The sequence below is a fragment of the Ovis aries genome, chromosome 14 (genome assembly GCF_016772045.2).
Source record: "Ovis aries strain OAR_USU_Benz2616 breed Rambouillet chromosome 14, ARS-UI_Ramb_v3.0, whole genome shotgun sequence".
Lineage (NCBI taxonomy): Eukaryota > Metazoa > Chordata > Mammalia > Artiodactyla > Bovidae > Ovis > Ovis aries.
Window position 1 is genome coordinate 26,961,612 of NC_056067.1, and position 20,227 is coordinate 26,981,838.

Here is a 20,227-nt window from a genome sequence, read left to right on the forward strand (position 1 = left end):
GAATAGTTGGCAAGGAGAAATACATGGTACATTTCTTTCAAGCTCCTCAACAATTTGATGTATGCTAAAAGTTTTAGTGAAATAATGAATATTTCAGGAAATTAGACTATTAGAGATGATCGATATCACTCCCTACTATGTCTTCTCAGAAATGTTTTCCATATATTTATCAAATAGTTGCTGCTGCTGCTAAGTCGCTTCAGTAGTCTCCAACTCTGTGCGACCCCACAGACGGCAGCCCACCAGGCTCCGCCGTCCCTGGGATTCTCCAGGCAAGAACACTGGAGTGGGTTGCCATTTCCTTCTCCAATGCATAGAAATGAAAAGTGAAAGTGAAATCACTCAGTCGTGTCGACTCTTCGCGACCCCAGGGACTGCAGCCTACCAGGCTCCTCAGTCCATGGGATTTTCCAGGCAAGAGTATTGGAGTGGGTTGCCATTGCCTTCTCCATATCAAATAGTTAATTTGTATCAATTATACAGCAGGAACCAGGTCCTTTGCTACAAATGTGAACATGATGGTACTTATTAGTACCTTCCTAAAACAATTATGTGGTTTAAAAATAAAAAATAATTAATTTTTTAGTTAATATCTGTCATTTCTCTCAGATCAAAATTCTAGAGAATGGGAATTTTCTGATTTGTTCACCACTCAACACACAGTACTTGGCATATCATAAGTGTTCTATAAATGCTTGTTAAAATTTAGAAAGATAGATCTGTTTCAACATACTCAAATGTAACAGAGTTCTCATTATAAAATTTTCATGCTGATAAGTTCCACCCAACATATAGCAGAGTAGCAGCAAAGTAGAAAAATGTATAACATTTCACAGTATTTATTGACAATATTGCCCTCTTTTCCAGAGAGAAATGTTATGTAAAGGAAAACAGTCACTGGAATCAACACTGAGATAGATCTCTTAATTTCAGATGCACTGATGAATGCAGCTCTGCCCTCAAATAGTTAGGCAGTATACATGAAATCTGAAATTCCGCTATAGATTCACAAAGCACTTCTTCTGTGTTATGGCAGGTCATGCTCTACATAAGTTGAAGTCTAAGTTTTTGAATCATTTTGAAATTCTAAAAGTGTTGTCCATAGCATTGGAATTGTTTTGGGGGCCCTTTAATTTGGGCAGAAAAATCAGCAAATGGCTAGTGGTAGTCTCACTCACAAAAGGTCAGATGAAATTTTAAATAAGTTTCACTCAGACTTGTATATAGATTCTAGAATATCCCATGGTCTTCTGTATTTTTTGATTGGAGGGGAGATGATTCATTTTCCTTAGTTTTTTGTTTTTTGTTTTTTGTTTTCCCCAAAGCAAATCTGATATTGTTGGGTGGATATTGAGCAGGTATGTTGGACCTTTTTTCAAGACAAACCCATTACGGTTAGGAAGGTTTTAACAACCACTGTCTATTTTGTCATTGTCCTGTATTAGAGACTCTGGAGTTAATCCTCCCCACCCCAGGAAATCAGTGCATCTTGTGTTGCAAGATAAATGACCCAAGTGTGAAGTGGAGTCAGTTTTACTGCTGCCTATGTTTGTCTGTGTATCCTTAAGAGCTTATAAAGGGCAAAAGCATATGCTTAGAAGCCTTTGGTCCCCAAGGCTGATGGATCACCTCTGTCATGAGAGGAAACCAAAGGAACTCATTGAAATGATGAATGCTCAGATAGGGAGCAACCCTTTTGGGATTTTTACACAGGACTCCCAAACTGTCTTTTTAAAAATCACTTTCATAGGGTTATCTACTCCATGAATGAGTTTTCTGTTGCACAACACATACTACTTATGAGAAAGCCCGTTAAATATTGGGCAGAAATGATTATTTGAATTTTTCTGATTAAGGCAATCTGTGGCCTGCCTATTCATAACTTTCCATTACCTATTCTGTTCAAATTATTTTCATCTACAACTGGAAAGTTTAACTTTCTTACATGTCTGTGTTTAAGTATTTTGCCTTATCACCATTATTACAAAAGCCATTATTAGCCCTATGACTATAATAACTGATATTTAGTGATTGATATATATTAGATAAATTGTTCTGTGGGAAATATGTGCATTATCTCATTAAGTACTCACAACAATCTGATAAATTAGGTAAAGCTGAATTTCTTTTTTTGATTTAATTTTTTATTTTTTAAGATAAAAATTAAATAGAAAAGTATAGGTTGAGAATACCTACTAAATTCTATCTTTTTTTAAAAAAATTACTGGAATATAGTTGGTTTACAATATTGTGTTGCTTTCAGTTATACAGCAAAGTGATTCAGTTTTTAGTTCAGTTGCTCTGACTCTGCGACCCAATAGACTGCAGCACACCAGGCTTCCCTACTTATCACCAACTCTGGAGCTTGTTCAAACTCATGTCCATCGAGTCAGTGATGCCATCCAACCATCTCATCCTTTGTTGTTCCCCTTCTCCTTCTGCCTTCAATTTTTCCCAGCATCAGAATCTTTTCCAATCAGTCAATTCTTCACCTCAGGTGGCCAAAGCATTGGTTTCAGCTTCAGCATCAGTCTTTCCATGAATATTAAGAAGTGATTTCCTTTAGGATTGACTGATTTGATCTCCTTGCAGTCCAAGGGACTCTCAAGAGTCTTCTAAACACTACAGTTGAAAAGCATCAATTCTTCAGCTCTCAGCTTTCTTTCTTTTTTTTTTTTTTGTATTTAACACAAATTAATATTTATTCCAGCAGTGTTGATAGGTTCTTTTCTAAAAATATTTAATTGGAGGTCAATTACTTTACAATATTGTATTGGTTTTGCCATACATCAACATGAATCCACCACAGGTATACATGTGTTTCCCATCGTGAACCCCCCTCCCTCCTCCCTCCCCGTACTAGCTTTCTTTATAGTCTGACTCTCACATCCATACATGACCACTGGAGAAACCACAGCTTTGACTAGATGGACCTTTGTTGGCAATGTCTCTGCTTTTTAATATGCTGTCTAGGTTGGTCATAGCTTTTCTTCCTAGGAGCAAGTGTCTTTTAATTTCATGGCTGCAGCCACCATCTGCAGTGATTTTGGAGCCCCCCAAAATAAATTCAGTTATACATGTGTGTATATTCATTCTACTCCAGATTCTTTTCTCATATAGGTTATTACAGAATATTAAGTAGAGTTCCCTTTGCTATACAGTAGGTCTTTGTTAATTATCATGTATATATATGGTAGTGTGCATATGTTCATCCCAAGCTCCTGACTTATTCCTTCCTACCCAACCCCACATTTCCCCTTTTGTAGCCATAAATTTGTTTTTGTTCCTTTTATGAGACCAAATCAAATCAAAATTTCATTTAAAGCTGAGCATCAGTTAAAAGATGTATAGATATCTTTTATATAGATATTTCATCTTAACTAAAGATATGAATAAATGCTCCCTCTATTTGCCAATCTCTCCAGATAGGGTCATATAGTCTTTTCTTTCAGTATGTTCCCTTTGACTTAAAGCCATGCAGTCTTTTTCATTATATGATATTCTCATACAAATTATCTGTAATGTCTAATTTCAGTAGAAAAAGCATTTCAAGGGGACCTAGAAAGGAATTTGGATTCAGGCCCTTTTCACAGATACCTCTCACACCTAATTCATCATAGTTTTTCTCCTTTGTGGTTCAAAGATATCAATTTTTTCCAACACACTCAACATGGAAGAAAGAAGTTCTTTATGTCAGTAGTGACATTTCAACCATTTATGGATTGCAAGATAAATGATCCAAGTGTGAAGTCAGTTTTACTGCTGCCTGTGTTTGTCTGTGTATCCTTAAGACCTTTTTATTATTCAGTTATTCAAATTTCATAAATATAAGAGCAGGTACAATTGTCACACATATGTTTTTTGAGGGAAAGAAGATTTTTTTTCTCTCCATTTGAATCTTGTGGAGAACTAAACTGCTGGGGACAGAGATGGGAGCATAGGATAGGTTGCTTCCATAATCCCCAGCAGTTACACGGGTTACCGTGGACATCAAACTGTGCCCCTTAGAAGGGGTAGAGAACTAACTCTAAGCCCATCCAGTCAGTGAGGATAACTTATATTACCCAAGGTCACAGGCTGGTTAATGGGGAGACCAAGATGCAAACCAAGGCTGTCAGGCTTCAGACACCATCTTTGAACCATCTTTGAACCATCGCACTATACTGCGACTAACAATTGTTTTCTTTCCTCGCAGTTCTCATAAAATTTAAGCAAAATTTCTCATAAACTTTATGAGAAAGCAAATCGTACTTTCTAGACCTTTCATTCTTCCTTTTCTACTTGCTTTGAAACTCGTTATAGATAATAATTTGGTTCTCTTTTTTCATAAAATTCTTTTTCCTGTTTCTAGCTTCTCAGGACCTAGGGCCTTCTGCGGTCTTCATAACACTGCGAAGATCATAGATTGCTGCTAGTATTGCAAAAATGTCTTCTACTAGTTCTCATCTGGATTATAACGTTTATCTGTGATAAATAACTCAAAACAAGGAACCTAGAAGCTCGGCATACACGAGCATCATCCAGCCTGCTCAACTCCTCTTCATGTGTACACTTTGCTACTTTGCTTACCTCCTCCATTCTCTAGTACAAACTTTGAAAGTGAAAGTTAGTTGCTCAGTTATGTCCCACTCTTTGCGACCCCATGGACTGTAGCCTGCCAGGCTCTTCAGTCCATGGAATTCTCGAGGAAAGAATACTGGAGTGGGGTTGCCATTTCCTCCTCCAGGGGATCTTCCCAACGCAGGGTTTGAACCCCAGTCTTCTGCATTGCAGGCAGATTCTTTACGACCTGAGCCACCAGGGAAGCCCAGTACAAACTTAACTTGTTAGCATGTGCCCTTATATTATGTACCTATTGTGAAAATTTACATCCGTAGTGTGTGGAAATGATTCAGACTGATTTGTATTTCACTATTTGGGATTTAATCATAACTTATCTCTGAACTACTCTCCTAACAATTTGAATCAAGATAGATACCTATTCAGCAGAGATAAGTACAAATACAGACACATACACACACACATACCTGACACAGTGTCTAGAACACAGTAAATGAAAAATACATGCACAGGTTTTTAGCATCATCACTGAGGATTATATGTTGTTGACTGACAATCTTAGAGTGTTTTTCCCTTCAAGTCTCTTAGGATTTTTTGTTGTCTAGTTACTCAGTGATTCTGACTCATTTCCTTAAACCAGCACGGATTCTGATATTAGCTACTCTGATACAAGTTTAGCTACATTTATGCCTTTAAGTAAGCCCTGAAATCACAATAGCTAAAACACGGAAGCAGCGAAAGTGTCCACTGACCAATGAATATACAGACAAATGTGTTATGTCATATGATGGAATATTATTCAGCATTAAAAAAGGAAGAGAACTCTGACACACACTGACACATGGCAAAACCTTGAGGGCCTTATTCTAATAGAAATACACCAGTTATAATACGATAAATATTATATGCTTCCACTTAGATGAAGTACTTAAAGTAATCAAAATCATAGAGGCAAAAGGTATAATCATGGTTACCAGAGGCTGAGCAGAAAGAGAAATTATTGTTTAATGGGCATATTATAAGATGAAAAGCTACATAAATGGATGGTGGTGATGGTTTCACATTATGAATGTATACAATATCATTGAACTATATCCTTGAATATGGCTAAGGCTGTGTTATATGCATTTTACCACAATAAATTAAAAAAGAGAAATAGAGTGATGCTTCTTAAGACATGATATTTCTATACTTAATATAGTAAAGTAGATCCATGTCTGATCTTATTTACTGCACTCTAACTTAAATTCATTTCCATAAGAACTTATGCTCCTCCCCCCAACTTTGCTAAGTGATGGAGAATCTGCCAAAGTGAACTGAATTCTCAACTTTGGGTAGAGAATTATGTCTTAAGGCATCTGCCATTTATTCACATAATACACGAGTTTTTCTCTAAGCAGAAGAGAGTGGTTTTGTCTAGAATTAACTAGTATGAGAAGTCTGTCCCTTCTGGTGTCGACATAGTAAGATTTATCTATGGATCCCGTAGCATTCCAGAGGGGAACGTTGTTTCTAGAGGACAGATGCTCTGTTACACAAACTGTCACTCTCTGGCTTTCCTGGAGCCAGGAGTAACCCAGCTGCTAATTAAACTGGGATGAATTAAGGTAAATTGAATTTGCCTGCACATCTGCTCCAGGTCTGCAAACAGGACCAGGGAGCAGAGCAGGCACAGTTCACTTGACAAGAGGCTTCTTCTACTTCCAGAACAGTCCCAGAGCATCTCAGCACTTCAGTTCATGGAATTCCGAGGCAAGAAAGAAAGGAGGAGAGAAAAAAAATGTATTCTTCTTGTGCCTGTCTAGACCTAGAGGGAAGCGTGAAAAACATAAATTTCATATTTATAGAATAATCAGATGTCTCTCAAAGTTATGCCATTCTGAGAAAGAGACTATGTACACCTATAAACTTAAATTATTACACTAAGCTTGAACCAGAAATCCCCGGATGACTCTCTGAAACAGTTTAAAGAATGTTCTATAATATATAATTCTTAGTTGCTCATTAAATAAGTTTATAATTAAACTTAATTAAGTCAATATGTTTATTATTTAATGGCACTGGAGTGGTGGCTGTGTGGTGCAGGAGTGACTTTGAGGGGATACCCCGTGTCCAAGGGCAAAGGAAGAGCCCCAGCAAGATGCCTTGTCTAACTCAGTGAAACTAAGAGCCATGCAGTGCAGGGCCACCCAAGACGGATGGGTCATGGTGGAGAGTTCTGACAAAATGCGGTCCACTGGAGAAGGGAAAGGCAAACCACTTCAGTATTCTTGCCTTGAAAACCCCATGAACAGTACGAAAAGGCAAAAATATAGGACACTGAAAGAGGAACTCCCCACGTCAGTAGGTGCTCAATATACTAATGGAGATCAGTGGAGAAATAACTCCAGAAAGAATGAAGAGACAGAGCCAAAGGAAAACCAACACCCAGTTGTGGCTGTGACTGGTGATAGAAGTGAAGTCTGATGCGGTAAAAAGCAATATTGCATTGGAACATAGAATGTTAGATTGCCGTGAATCAAGAAGAATTGCAAGTGGTCAAACAGAAGATGGCAAGAGTGAACATCGACATTTTAGGAATCAGAGAGCTAAAATGAACTAGAATGGGTAAATTTAACTCAGATGACCATTGTATCTACTATTGTGGGCAAGAATCCCTCTGAAGAATGCAGTAGCCATCATAGCCAACAAAAGAGTCTGAAATGCCTGGAAGTAATCTCAAAAATGACTGGTCTCTTTGTTTCCAAGGCAAACCATTCAATATCACAGCAATCCAAGTCTATGCCCCAACCAGTAATGCTGAAGAAGCTGAAGTTTAACAGTTCTATGAAGACTTACAAGACCTTCTAGAAGTAACACGCAAAAAAGATGTCTTTTTCATTATAGGGGACTGGAATGCAAAAGTAGGAAGTCAACAGATACCTGGAGCAACAGGCAAATTTGGCCTTGGAGTACAGAATGAAGCAGGGCAAAGACTAATAGAGTTTTGCCAAGAAAACGCACTGGTCATAGCAAACACCCTCTTCCAGCAACACAAGAGAAGACTACACATGGACATGACCAGATGGTCAACACCAAAATCAGATTGATTATATTCTTTGCAGTCAAAGATGGAGAAGCTCTATAAAGTCAACAAAAACAAGACCAGGAGCTGACTGTAGCTCAGATCATGAACTTCTTATTGCCAAATTCAGACTTAAATTGAAGACAGTAGGGAAAACCACATGACCATTCATGTATGGCCTAATTCAAATCACTTTCAATTATACAGAAGTAATAAATAGATTAAAGGGATTAGATCTGATAGAGTGACTGAAGAACTATGGAGACACATTCTTGACATTGTACAGGAGGCCATCACCAAGCAAAAGAAATGCAAAAAGGCAAAATGGTTGTCTGAGCAGGCCTTACAAATAGCTGGGGAAAGAAGAGAAGTGAAAGGCAAAGGAGAAAAGGAAAGATATACCCATTTGAATGCAGTTATGAAGAATAGCAGGGAGAGATAAGAAAACCTTCCTCAGTGATCAAGGCAAAGAAATAGAGGAAAACAATAGAATGGGAAAGCCTAGAGATCTCTTCAAGAAAATTAGAGATGCTAAGTTGCTTCAGTCGTGTCCGACTCTGTGCGACCCCATAGATGGCAGCCCACCAGGGTCCCCCAACCCTGGGACTCTCCAGGCAAGAACACTGGAGTGGGTTGCCATTTCCTTCTCCAATGTGTGAAAGTGAAAAGTGAAAGTGAAGTTGCTCAGTCGGGTCTGACTCTTTGCGACCCCATGGACTGCAGCCTACCAGGCTCCTCCGTCCATGGGATTTTCCAGGCAAGAGTACTGGAGTGGGGTGCCATTGCCTTCTCCGAAAATTAGAGATACCAAGGGAATATTTCATGCAAAGATAGGCACAATAAAGAACAGAAATGGTATGGAGCTAACAGAAGCAGAAGACGTTAAGAAGAGGTGGCAAGAATACACAGAAGAACTATACAAAAAGATTTTCACGGCCCAGATAATCATGTTGGTGTGATCACTCACCTAGAGCCAAACATCCTGAAATGTGAAGTCAAGTGGGCCTTAGGAAACATCACTATGAACAAAGCTAGTGGCAGTGACAGAATTCCAGTTGAGCTATTTCAAACCCTAAAAGATGGTGCTGTGAAAGTGCTGCACTCAATATGCCAGCAAATTTGGAAAACTCAGCAGTGGCCATAGGACTGGAAAAGGTCAGTTTTCATTCCAATCCCAAAGAAAGGCTATGCCAAAAATGCTCAAACTACCGCCCAGTTGTACTCATCTCACACACTAGCAAAGTAATGCTCAAAATTCTCCAAACTAGGCTGTAACAGTATGTGAACTGTGAACTTCCAGATGTTCACAGATTTAGCAAAGGCAGATTTAAGCTGGGTTTAGAAAAGGCAGTGGAATGAGAGATCAAATTGCCAACATCCACTGGATCATCGAAAAAGCAAGAAGAGAGTTCCAGAAAAACATCTACTTCTGCTTTATTGACTGTGCCAAAGCCTTTGTGTGGATCACAACAAACTATGGAAAATTCTTAAAGAGATGGGAATACCAGACCACCTGACTTGCCTCCTGAGAAATCTGTATGCATGTCAAGAAGCAACAGTTAGAACTGGACATGAAACAACAGTCTGATACCAAATCGGGAAAGGAGCACGTCAAGGCTGTATATTGTCACCCTGCTTACATAACTTATATGCAGAGTACATCATGAGAAACCCTGGACTGGATGAAGCAGAAGCTGGAATCAAGATTGCTGGGAGAAATATCAATAACCTCAGATATGCAGATGGCACCACCCTTTTGTCAGAAAGCAAAGAACTAAAGAGCCTCCTGGTAAAAGTGAAAGAGAAGAGTGACAAGTTGGTTTAAAACTCAACATTCTTAATGCTAATATCATGGCATCCAGTCCCATCACTTCATGGCAAATAGATGGGGAAACAATGGAAAGAGTGAGAGACTTTATTTTGGGGGGCTCTAAAATCACTGCAGATGGTGACTGCAGCCATGAAATTAAAAGACACTTGCTCCTTGAAAGAAAAGTGATGAGCAACCTAAACAGCATATTAAAAAGCAGAGACACTTCTTTTGCCAACAAAGGTCCGTGTAGTCAAAGCTATTGGAGAAGGCAATGGCAACCCACTCCAGTACTCTTGCCTGGAAAATCCTACAGACAGTGGAGCCCCTTAGGCTACAGTTCATAGAGTCGCTGCGAGTCGGACACGACTGAGCGGTTTCGTTTTCACTTTTCACTTTCATGCATTGGAGAAGGAAATGGCAACCAACTCAGTATTCTTGCCTGGAGAATCCCAGGGACAGCGGAGCCTGGTGGGCTGCCGTCTCTGGGGTCGCACAGAGTCGGACACGACTGAAGCGACTCAGCAGCAGCAGTCAAAGCTATGGTTTTTCCAGTAGTCAAGTATGGATTTGACAGTTAGACTATATAGAAAGCTGAGAGCTAAAGAATTGATACTTTTAAACTGCGATGTTGGAGAAGACTCTTGAGATTACCTTGGACTGCAAGAAAATCCAACCTGTCTATCCTGAAGGAAATCAGTCTTGAATACTCATTGGAAGGACTGATTCTGAAGCTGAAATTCCAATACTTTGGCCACTCGATGAGAAGAACTGACTCATGGGAAAAGACTGTGATGCTGGGAAAGATTGAAGGCAGGAGGCGAATGGGACAGCGGAGGATGAGATGGTTGAATGGCATCACCAACAAACGGACATGTGTTTGAGTGAACTCCAGGAGTTGGTGATGGACAGGGAGGCTTGGCATGTTGCAGTCCATGGGGTTGCAAAGAGTCAGATACCACTGAGTGACTGGACTGAGCTTAATTTAATTTAGTAAGATTCTTTCAATTGTTAAGATTTCTTATAGCTCTGTGAAATTCAAACTGGCTTAAAATCATTAAAAAAAAAAACCTGAAGTATAGTTGACTTGCAGTATTATAATAATTTCAGGTGTATGAGATAGTGATCCAGTGTTTTTATGAAGTACAGTCAATTTAAAATTATTACAAAATAATGGCTATATTTCCCTGTACTATACAATATATCCCTGTGGCTTATATATTTTATACTTAGTTTGTGTCTGTTAATCCCATACTTCTATCTCTCCCTTTCTTCATTGGTAACCATTAGTTTATTCTCTGTGAGTCTTTTTCTTTTTTATTATATACATTTGTTTGTTTTATTTTTTAGATTCCACAGAGAAGTGGAATAATAGAGTATTTATCCTTCTCTGACTTATTTCACTAAGTATAATACTCTCTAGGTCCATACATGTAGTTGCAAATGGCAGAATTTCAATTCTTTATTCATGACTAACATCCCATTGTGTGTATATATGTATATAATATATATTGTATTGTGTGCATATGTGTGTGTGTGTATCTCACATCCTTATTTGTCTATCACTTAGGTATCTTCCATGCTTTGGCTATTATAAAAAATGCTATACAAACATTGGTATGCATATATCTTTTTTAATTAGTGTTTTTGTTTTCTCTGAGTGTATATCCAGGAATGTAATCACTGGATCATATGGTACTTTTTTTCTTTTTAGTATTTTGAGTTATTTCCATACTGTTTTTCATAGTGGCTGCACCAATCTACAATCCTACCAACCAACCATTTATTAGGTTTCCCTTTTCTTAAAATCCTCACCAGTATTTATTATTTGTAGTCTTTTGATGATAGCCATTTTAAAAGATGTTAGATGATATCTCGTTGTTTTGATTTGTATTTTTCTGATGATTAGTGATATTGAGCATGTTTTGTGTGTGCACTATTGGACATGAGTTTGAGTAAACTCTGGGAGTTGGTGATGGATAGGGAGGCCTGGCGTGCTACAAGCAGTCCATGGGGTCACAAAGAGTTGGACAGAACTAAGCAACGGAACTGAACTGAACTGATTGGCCATCTGTAATCTTGTTTGAAAAATGTCTGTTCAAGTCTTCTGCCCACTTTAATATTCAGTTCTTTGCTTTTTAATATTGAGTTGTATGCACTCTTTATACACTTTGGATAGTGACACTTAATGGGTTATATCATTTGTAAATATTTTCTCCCATTTAGCAAGTAGTCTGAAACAATATTTTTGTGACTATATAAAATATCCATAGCATGTGATACTATCATGGGTATAACAAATGCTCTATTGTTGGAAAACACTGAAGCCTTCATTTCCCCCCTTATTACAAGTAAAGCAACAAATATGTTCCATATTTATAGAAATATTTGCACACTTGTATTTATATCTGTGAGTTAAATTTTTAGAACTATAATTTTGGGCATCAAATTTTATGCTGTTTTCCGTTTGTGTATATATCATTAAGTTGCCAGGAGTCTATTTTTTCTGATGCGTGAAGTTCACAAACATGTCTTTCTTTTCTTTTTTCTCCTTCTCTTTCTCTTCCTCCTCCTTCTCTCTCTATTCTTCTGTTATAATTACATACTACACTCTCCCATAGTGGGTTCACAGAAGTAACATTTGAAGTATGTAAAGGTAATAAATTTGCACTGATCATCTCGAATTTCAGAAAAAATGCTAATCAGATCTCATAGGAAAGCTGGTACATTTTCAGATAAAAGAATGTTTGTTCTTATACTTAATAAATGATAAAAAGTTTTCATAAAAATGAAATGAGATTGATTATGTTGTCTAGAAAATTAGACACACATGTAGTGAGAAAGAAGAAATATGAGGAATAAGAGTAATCTTCCACTTGACTATGGGTATAGCTATATCAGTTGACTCAATCTAGTAATCAAGAACTAATGGCTGTGCTCGCTTCAGCAGCACATATACTAAAATTGGAACGATACAGAGAAGATTAGCATGGCCCCTGCGCAAGGATGACACACAAATTCGTGAAGCGTTCCATATTTTTAAAATCAACACACAGAAATCCCTTGCATTCCTATACACGAATAATGAGAAAGTAGAAAAAGAATTAAGGAAACAATTCCATTCACCATTGCAATGAAAAGAATAAAATACTTAGGAATATATCTACCTAAAGAAACTAAAGACCTATATATAGAAAACTATAAAACACTGATGAAAGAAATCAAAGAGGACACTAATAGATGGAGAAATATACCATGTTCATGGATCGGAAGAATCAATATAGTGAAAATGAGTATACTACCCAAAGCAATTTACAAATTCAATGCAATCCCTGTCAAGCTACCAGCCACATTTTTCACAGAACTAGAACAAATAATTTCAAGATTTGTATGGAAATACAAAAAACCTCGAATAGCCAAAGCAATCTTGAGAAAGAAGAATGGAACTGGAGGAATCAACTTGCCTGACTTCAGGCTCTACTACAAAGCCACAGTCATCAAGACAGTATGGTACTGGCACAAAGACAGACATATAGATCAATGGAACAAAATAGAAAGCCCAGAGATAAATCCACACACATATGGACACCTTATCTTTGACAAAGGAGGCAAGAATATACAATGGAGTAAAGACAATCTCTTTAACAAGTGGTGCTGGGAAAACTGGTCAACCACTTGTAAAAGAATGAAACTAGATCACTTTCTAACACCACACACAAAAATAAACTCAAAATGGATTAAAGATCTAAATGTAAGATCAGAAACTATAAAACTCCTAGAGGAGAACATAGGCAAAACACTCTCAGACATAAATCACAGCAGGATCCTCTATGATCCACCTCCCAGAATTCTGGAAATAAAAGCAAAACTAAACAAATGGGATCTAATTAAAATTAAAAGCTTCTGCACAACAAAGGAAAATATAAGCAAGGTGAAAAGACAGCCTTCTGAATGGGAGAAAATAATAGCCAATGAAGCAACTGACAAACAACTAATCTCAAAAATATACAAGCAACTGATGCAGCTCAATTCCAGAAAAATAAACGACCCAATCAAAAAATGGGCCAAAGAACTAAATAGACATTTCTCCAAAGAAGACATACGGATGGCTAACAAACACATGAAAAGATGCTCAACATCACTCATTACCAGAGAAATGCAAATCAAAACCACAATGAGGTACCACTTCACACCAGTCAGAATGTCTGCGATCCAAAAATCTGCAAGCAATAAATGCTGGAGAGGGTGTGGAGAAAAGGGAACCCTCCTACACTGTTGGTGGGAATGCAAACTAGTACAACCACTATGGATAGCAGTGTGGAGATTCCTTTAAAAATTACAAATAGAACTATCTTATGACCCAGCAATCCCACTTCTGGGCATACACACCGAGGAAACCAAAATTGAAAGAGACACATGTACCCCAATGTTCATCACAGCACTGTTTATAATAGCCAGGACATGGAAACAACCTAGATGTCCATCAGCAGATGAATGGATAAGAAAGCAGTGATACATATACACAATGGAGTATTACTCAGCCGTTAAAAAGAATTCATTTGAATCAGTTCTGATGAGATGGATGAAACTGGAGCCAATTATACAGAGTGAAGTAAGCCAGAAAGAAAAACACCAATACAGTATACTAACACATATATATGGAATTTAGGAAGATGGCAATGACGACCCTGTATGCAAGACAGGAAAAAAGACACAGATGTGTATAACGGACTTTTGGACTCAGAGGGAGAGGGAGAGGGTGGGATGATTTGGGAGAATGGGAATTCTAACATGTAGACTATCATGTAAGAATTGAATCACCAGTCCATGTCTGACGTAGGGTGCAGCATGCTTGGGGCTGGTGCATGGGGATGACCCAGAGAGATGTTGTGGGGAGGGAGGTGGGAGGGGGGGTCATGTTTGGGAACACATGTAAGAATTAAAGAGTTTAAAATTAAAAAAATAAAAAAAAAAGAACTAATGGCTGTGCTAGGCGATGTGTTTGTTATGAAAAATATGTAAAGATAGTTCTGCATCAAAATGGTTTGTTCACTTGTCAGTGTGAACAGACACTGGAACAGAGTCAGAGGGCATTCAAAAGCATTCCTTGTTCAAGGAATAGGGATTTGTTTTGTGTGGTCAAAATGAAAAGTGCTATGAGAAGTGAGAGGTAATATGAATGGAATTACAAATTATACTAGATAGCAGATATTTTTCAACTCCAAGCTAAGAAATTTCCAGGATAAATTTCACAGAACACCTAGTAGCCATATTTGTCTCTCAAAAATGTCACCCATCAACATGCATAAGGTCAGAAAATTTTTGACTATATATCTTCCTTTTGGGCAAATGAAATGCACACTTACTGCTAAGAAGATCTAAGGATTCTTTTGGTAAGAAATCTGCTTACCTTGAGTTAACCCAGCATTTCCTAAACCTATTTGACCAGGAAAACATTTTCTATGTAACTCCAGAGGATACCCCACAGAACAGTTTGGGAAGTACTCTTCTAGGCAATGAGAAGCCTCTGTAGTGTTCTCCCAAGGATATGATGTTATTCCATTTTGAATATAAAGACATTAACGAGATACAGGAGACATCCAAGTTCAGTTTCTCAAAGAAAAACACAGTGGAGAAATACACCAGAAGTAAAGTGAGCTCCTGGAACTTTGGGATTTCCAAACTATTTTGGGAGACTGATCTAGTTGGTTAGATCCTCTGCCTGGAGTGGGAAGGATAGAGCTAGTGTGACCCTTGCCAGACACACTGGGTGCTTTTGGACATGACCTCAGTTTTGGACGATACTCAGAACAGACAGCTTTCCTCTCCTTTTCAACCCCTGTCCACTTGGTACTAGGCATTGAATGTAGTGCAGAAATAAATGACTGCTGCTGCTGCTGCTGTCACTTCAGTCATGTCCAACTCTGTGCGACCCCACAGATGGCAGCCCACCAGGCTTCGCTGTCCCTGGGATTCTCCAGGCAAGAACACTGGAGTGGGTTGCCATTTCCTTCTCCAATGCACAAAAATGAAAAGTGAAAGTGAAGTCACTGAGTCGTGTCCAACTCTCAGCGACCCCATGGACTGCAGCCTACCAGGCTCCTCCGTCCATGGAATATTGGAGTGGGGTGCCATTGCCTTTTCCAATAAATGACTAGGTACTTCCAATGTTACATAGAGACAAAAACATCAAGATTAAGGTTGATCTTGATTCTGAAAATGATCTTGCTCCACATTCTAAGAATTAGGAATCTTTCCAAATGTCAAATAAGTTTTTAAGTGATACCATCGTGTATAGAAATCATAGACTCCCAAGATTGGGTTTGAATTTGAGGTTAAAAGTTGAAAAAATTATATGCAATCCAAAACTAGTTAAGTGGTCACTTCTTTTAAATATCTAAGAGAAAGATTTGCTGTTTCTCAGATTCTAACAAAATATTAAACAGAATTGACAGGTATAAGAATAACTTAATTATTGAATCTTATTTTAATGCTACTAATATTAATTACATATTAGCCAATGCTTTTATTTCTCATGATTCAGCAATGATTATTGAATAATTATTATTGAAACCTCTTTTCTTTTTTCTACGTGGCACAGTGAATCATGGAGAGGCTGCAGGTATGAGGATGAAGGTACAAAAGTACACATCTGTTAATTCTCCGCATCCCTCCTCACAGTTTCAACACCCCTTCACCAGTTCTCTTGAAAACTTTTTCATCTTTTGTGGTCAAAAATTCCTCAGGATATGTTACAGTTTAAAAGTTTAGGATACTAACCCTACCATCCTACTTCTGAAGTAGTATATTTGAGGTTTTCATTATGTATTATCTAAAATAACTGCAACATTATTTTTTTCCCATTTTTCTCAAGTGTCATGCTAAGCACTTTCTAGTATTACATTGCATTATCTCACTTGACCCCTACAGGAAATTCATGAGTGTAATTCAATATCATCTCTGTTAAAGGCAAGAGAAAAATAAGGCTCAGAGGTTGAGTGACTTGTTAAGATTTCAGAGCTAGGGAGTAGCAGAGGCAGGACTCAGACCATGAGTCCAGGCTACTTTCAACTCTCTCCAAGCTTCTTTGACTTACACGACCTTTTACGATCTGATAGCCTCTCACTGCCCATCACTTCTCTGATTTAATCTCTGTTCCATTGCTAGATCATTCCCCTCCTGAGGTTTCCTTGCTGTTATTGAAATATGTCAAGCATGCTTGTGCCTTGGGGACTCTGTACTTGTTCTGCCTGAAATGCCTTCTCCCCAGAAATTTGTATCATTTGCATTGCTCACCTCCCTTAGTTTATTTGATTGACTGATTAAATGTCACACCACTGTTACCATTTTCTCCAGAAGTTCCTCTCCTCTTTCACCTGCTGAATGTCTGCCAATGTACACATAACTGATGCACTTCAATTTTACCTGCTTATTTTCCCCACTTTCTCTCCAAGAGTGTGTAAGTTCCCTGAAGGCAGGGACTTTACATGTTTTATTCACTATTGCACTCTAAACAGTTAGAACAGTGCTTGGCAAATAATAAACATTTAGGAAGTAAAAAGTGTTTGGCAAATAGTAGTAGTAAATAGTGTTTGGCAGATGGTAAGTATTTGAGTGAATTAACACATTTCTCTTACCTTTTTTCTCTATTTCATTTTCCTTATGTAGTCTCACGATTTTTGAAGCTTATTTTTCATCTCTATAGCCTTATTATAGTAAGAAAATCAGTCTTTAAGTACTAAACAATAATCATATGTGACAAATGATCAGATCTGATTGTATTAGGCATAAAATGGGACATGTCAGCAGCATAAGATAAAGCAGATGTGTTCCAATTAGGCAATCACATGTAATCCTACAAAGCATGTAAGAAGAACCTGCTTCTTCTCCATCCCACCCCCTTTATGTAAATAATTATAAAATTTTATTGGAATTTAGATGGGAAAATGTAGAAATTCTATATTAAGACACTTTGAAAAATGATAATTTTAAGTGAAGATGAATTGTATTAAAGAAATAAAAAATGAATTAATGCACTTCTAAGGGCTATGTCTAGAGGTAAATGTGAAAGGAATGCACAAACCCAGTGTACACGTACCGTAAAACAAGGACCCCTAACCCACAGGATCTGTTCGGAAATGGGCCTAGCAGCAGAAGGTGAGCAGTAGGCTAGCGAGTGAGGTCTCATCTGCCTCCCAGTCACTCCCGTCACTCACATCATTGCCTGAACCAGCCACCCCCGCCACTCCCTGGTCTGTGGAAAAATCGTCTTCCATAAAACTGGTGTCAAAAAGTTTGGAGATCACTGCCATAGAGGCTCAAGGCAAGTTAAATTGAAAGGAAGCTCTAATTTACTCTGCCTTATATCAGCAGTGATTGGATTTCTTTATAAAAACACAAACACAAGTGCTTCTTTGTTGTTAAAATATCTGTGAATCATATTCTTACCATGTGTTTCCTCTACTGTGGCATACCAGGTACTTCATGATCTTCTTCACTTTATCTTTGGTTGAATCACTTCATTTTCCCCTAAAAAAGAAAAATTAGTTGTGCATTTCCATTTTCTATATTCCCATGAATGCTCACGGTATTTGGGTTTTGTCATCTTTGCTGTAGAATATCTTAAAAATCTATTATTTTTCCAATCATCTGTTCTTGACTTCCACTTTGTCCTCTGAATACCATCAGAAATGTCCTTATAAAGCTCAATATCTTTAAGGGTCTACCTTTACTTATGGAAAATTCCAAGCATAATATTCAAAAACCTTAATGACCTGGCTCTATCTCAATTCTCACTTTACCCCACAGGTTATATAGACTGACTACTCTGTGCCCAGTGTCCTTCCTAAAAAGAGGCTATGAAGTTAGTTCATATGATTCTTCTTCTTTTTTTTAAATGTTATGGTCTACTTCTGATTCTCTCAGAGTATTATTTATTCATTTTCCATTTTTAAGAACTCACTTGAAAGAAACTTCCTTCTTTGTTGGATTCCTTCTAGAATCAGGAATAATAATGTACGTCTTTTTCTTTGTGGATTTGTGTTCAGGGACCACAATGACTTTCAGCTTTGTTTTCTTCACAGTGTTTAGAATTGTGCCTCATGTACTTTCATAGTTCAGGAACAACTTCATATTTCTCTCCATTATTTTGCTGCATGTCAAAGCACAAAAAACTTATGAGCTTAAAACAACCCATTTATTATGTCCAAAGAATTCTGAGGTCAGGAGTTCGAGCAGTGGACAAGGTAGAGCCCATCGTTTTGAAAATGTCTGGGTCCTCACCTGGGGAGGTTACAGGTCTGGGCAGTTACATTCAGTCACATGTCTGGATTCTGGCGGGAGTGACTCCAAGATAAGGATTCTCCACCAAAGCACCCTTGTTGACTTGGCTTCCTTACAGCATGGTGGCTCCAGGGAAGTCCAACTTCTGACTTCTGTTCATGGTTCTAAGTGTGTTTCAGGAAACATGAAAGTGAAGTGAAAGTGTTTGTTGTTCAGTCGTGTCCAGCTCTTTGTGACCCCATGAACTATAGCCTGCCAGACTCATCTGTCCATGGAATACTCCAGGCAAGAATCCTGGGGTGGGTTGATATTCCCTTCTCCAGTAGATCTTCACAAGCCAGGGACTGAACCCAGGTCTCCTGCATTGCATGCAGATTCTTCTGAGCCACCACTGAAGCCCTTCAGGAAACATGGAGGAACCCAGGAGTCTTTATGACCCTCCTCAGAAATCATTTAGCATCGCTTCTCTCATTCACTATGGCTTGAAGTAGTCATAACCCCACCCAGGTTCAAGGAGAGAACATGCAGACCCTCCCTTTGATGAGAGATGTATCAAAGAACATGGTAATCCATACTACCGCTCTACACATAGGTACTTTTTGTGTATAAAAATGAGTTTCTCTGAAACAGCCATGGACAACTTTCTGCAAATCCAGCCATGAGACTCTTTGCTCTAAATTGCTATTATGTCTGCAGTGCAGTAAAAGTAGAACAACATAAATTTTGATGGAGGATAAGCCTGGGTTCAAATCCTGCCTGTGAAGTTTGTCAGTATGTGGAACTGGGCAAATATATCAACCAGTCTAAGCTTCTGACCCTTCAGTTATGCAATGAATGTAATAATGTCTCCAAAACTCAATGAGGTTTCAATAAGGTAAGGTACCCAAAGTGAAATTTCTGAAACATAACTGGCTCTTGGTAAATATTAGTTCCCTCTGACCTTTCCTTCGAAGTGAAACCTGCTGTTATCTTGACATACACTAGGATAAACATCTTCCAGTAAGGAATATGTGCATTTACTGGAATAGACATGGAATTCACAGGCGTGTGAGGCAAAGATACCACCTGAGGTCTGATAGTTTCCTTTGGATAAAGACTCTCAAGATGAAGAAGAAGAGGAGATGAGATGTAGGCATATGTACAGTTTAAACTCTGGGAGATGGTGAAGGACAGAGAAGCCTGGCGTGCTGCAGTCCATGGGGTTGTAAAGTGTAGGACATGACTCAGCAATTGAACAACAAATGTCCTCTTATTTTTTTACTTTTCCTGCAATTATCCCAATACATGATGATTTCAACTGTGTTTATTAGGAATCCTTATAGTCCTTACTAGAGGTATTAATATGGCAGAGGATCTCCTCAGTAGCCACAACACCAAATCATTGAGTTTTCTCTTTGTTCTTCTATTAGATCCTCCCTATCAGAACTCTGTGGGAAGGAGCAACTACAGGATGCACTGAAAATTAATCTCAGATAAGCAAGCTGATCAGGGAACGAATATGCTATCTAGAG

General features: G+C 38.2%; 1 non-coding gene across 1 annotated transcript; it reads left to right on the forward strand.

Annotated features, from left to right (window-relative positions):
* The first annotated feature begins 12,368 nt into the window (after positions 1 to 12,368).
* On the forward strand, positions 12,369 to 12,475 carry LOC114110990 (U6 spliceosomal RNA). The gene has a single exon (XR_003587117.1). It is a non-coding gene; the product is annotated as a U6 spliceosomal RNA (small nuclear RNA).
* The last annotated feature ends 7,752 nt before the right edge of the window (positions 12,476 to 20,227 follow it).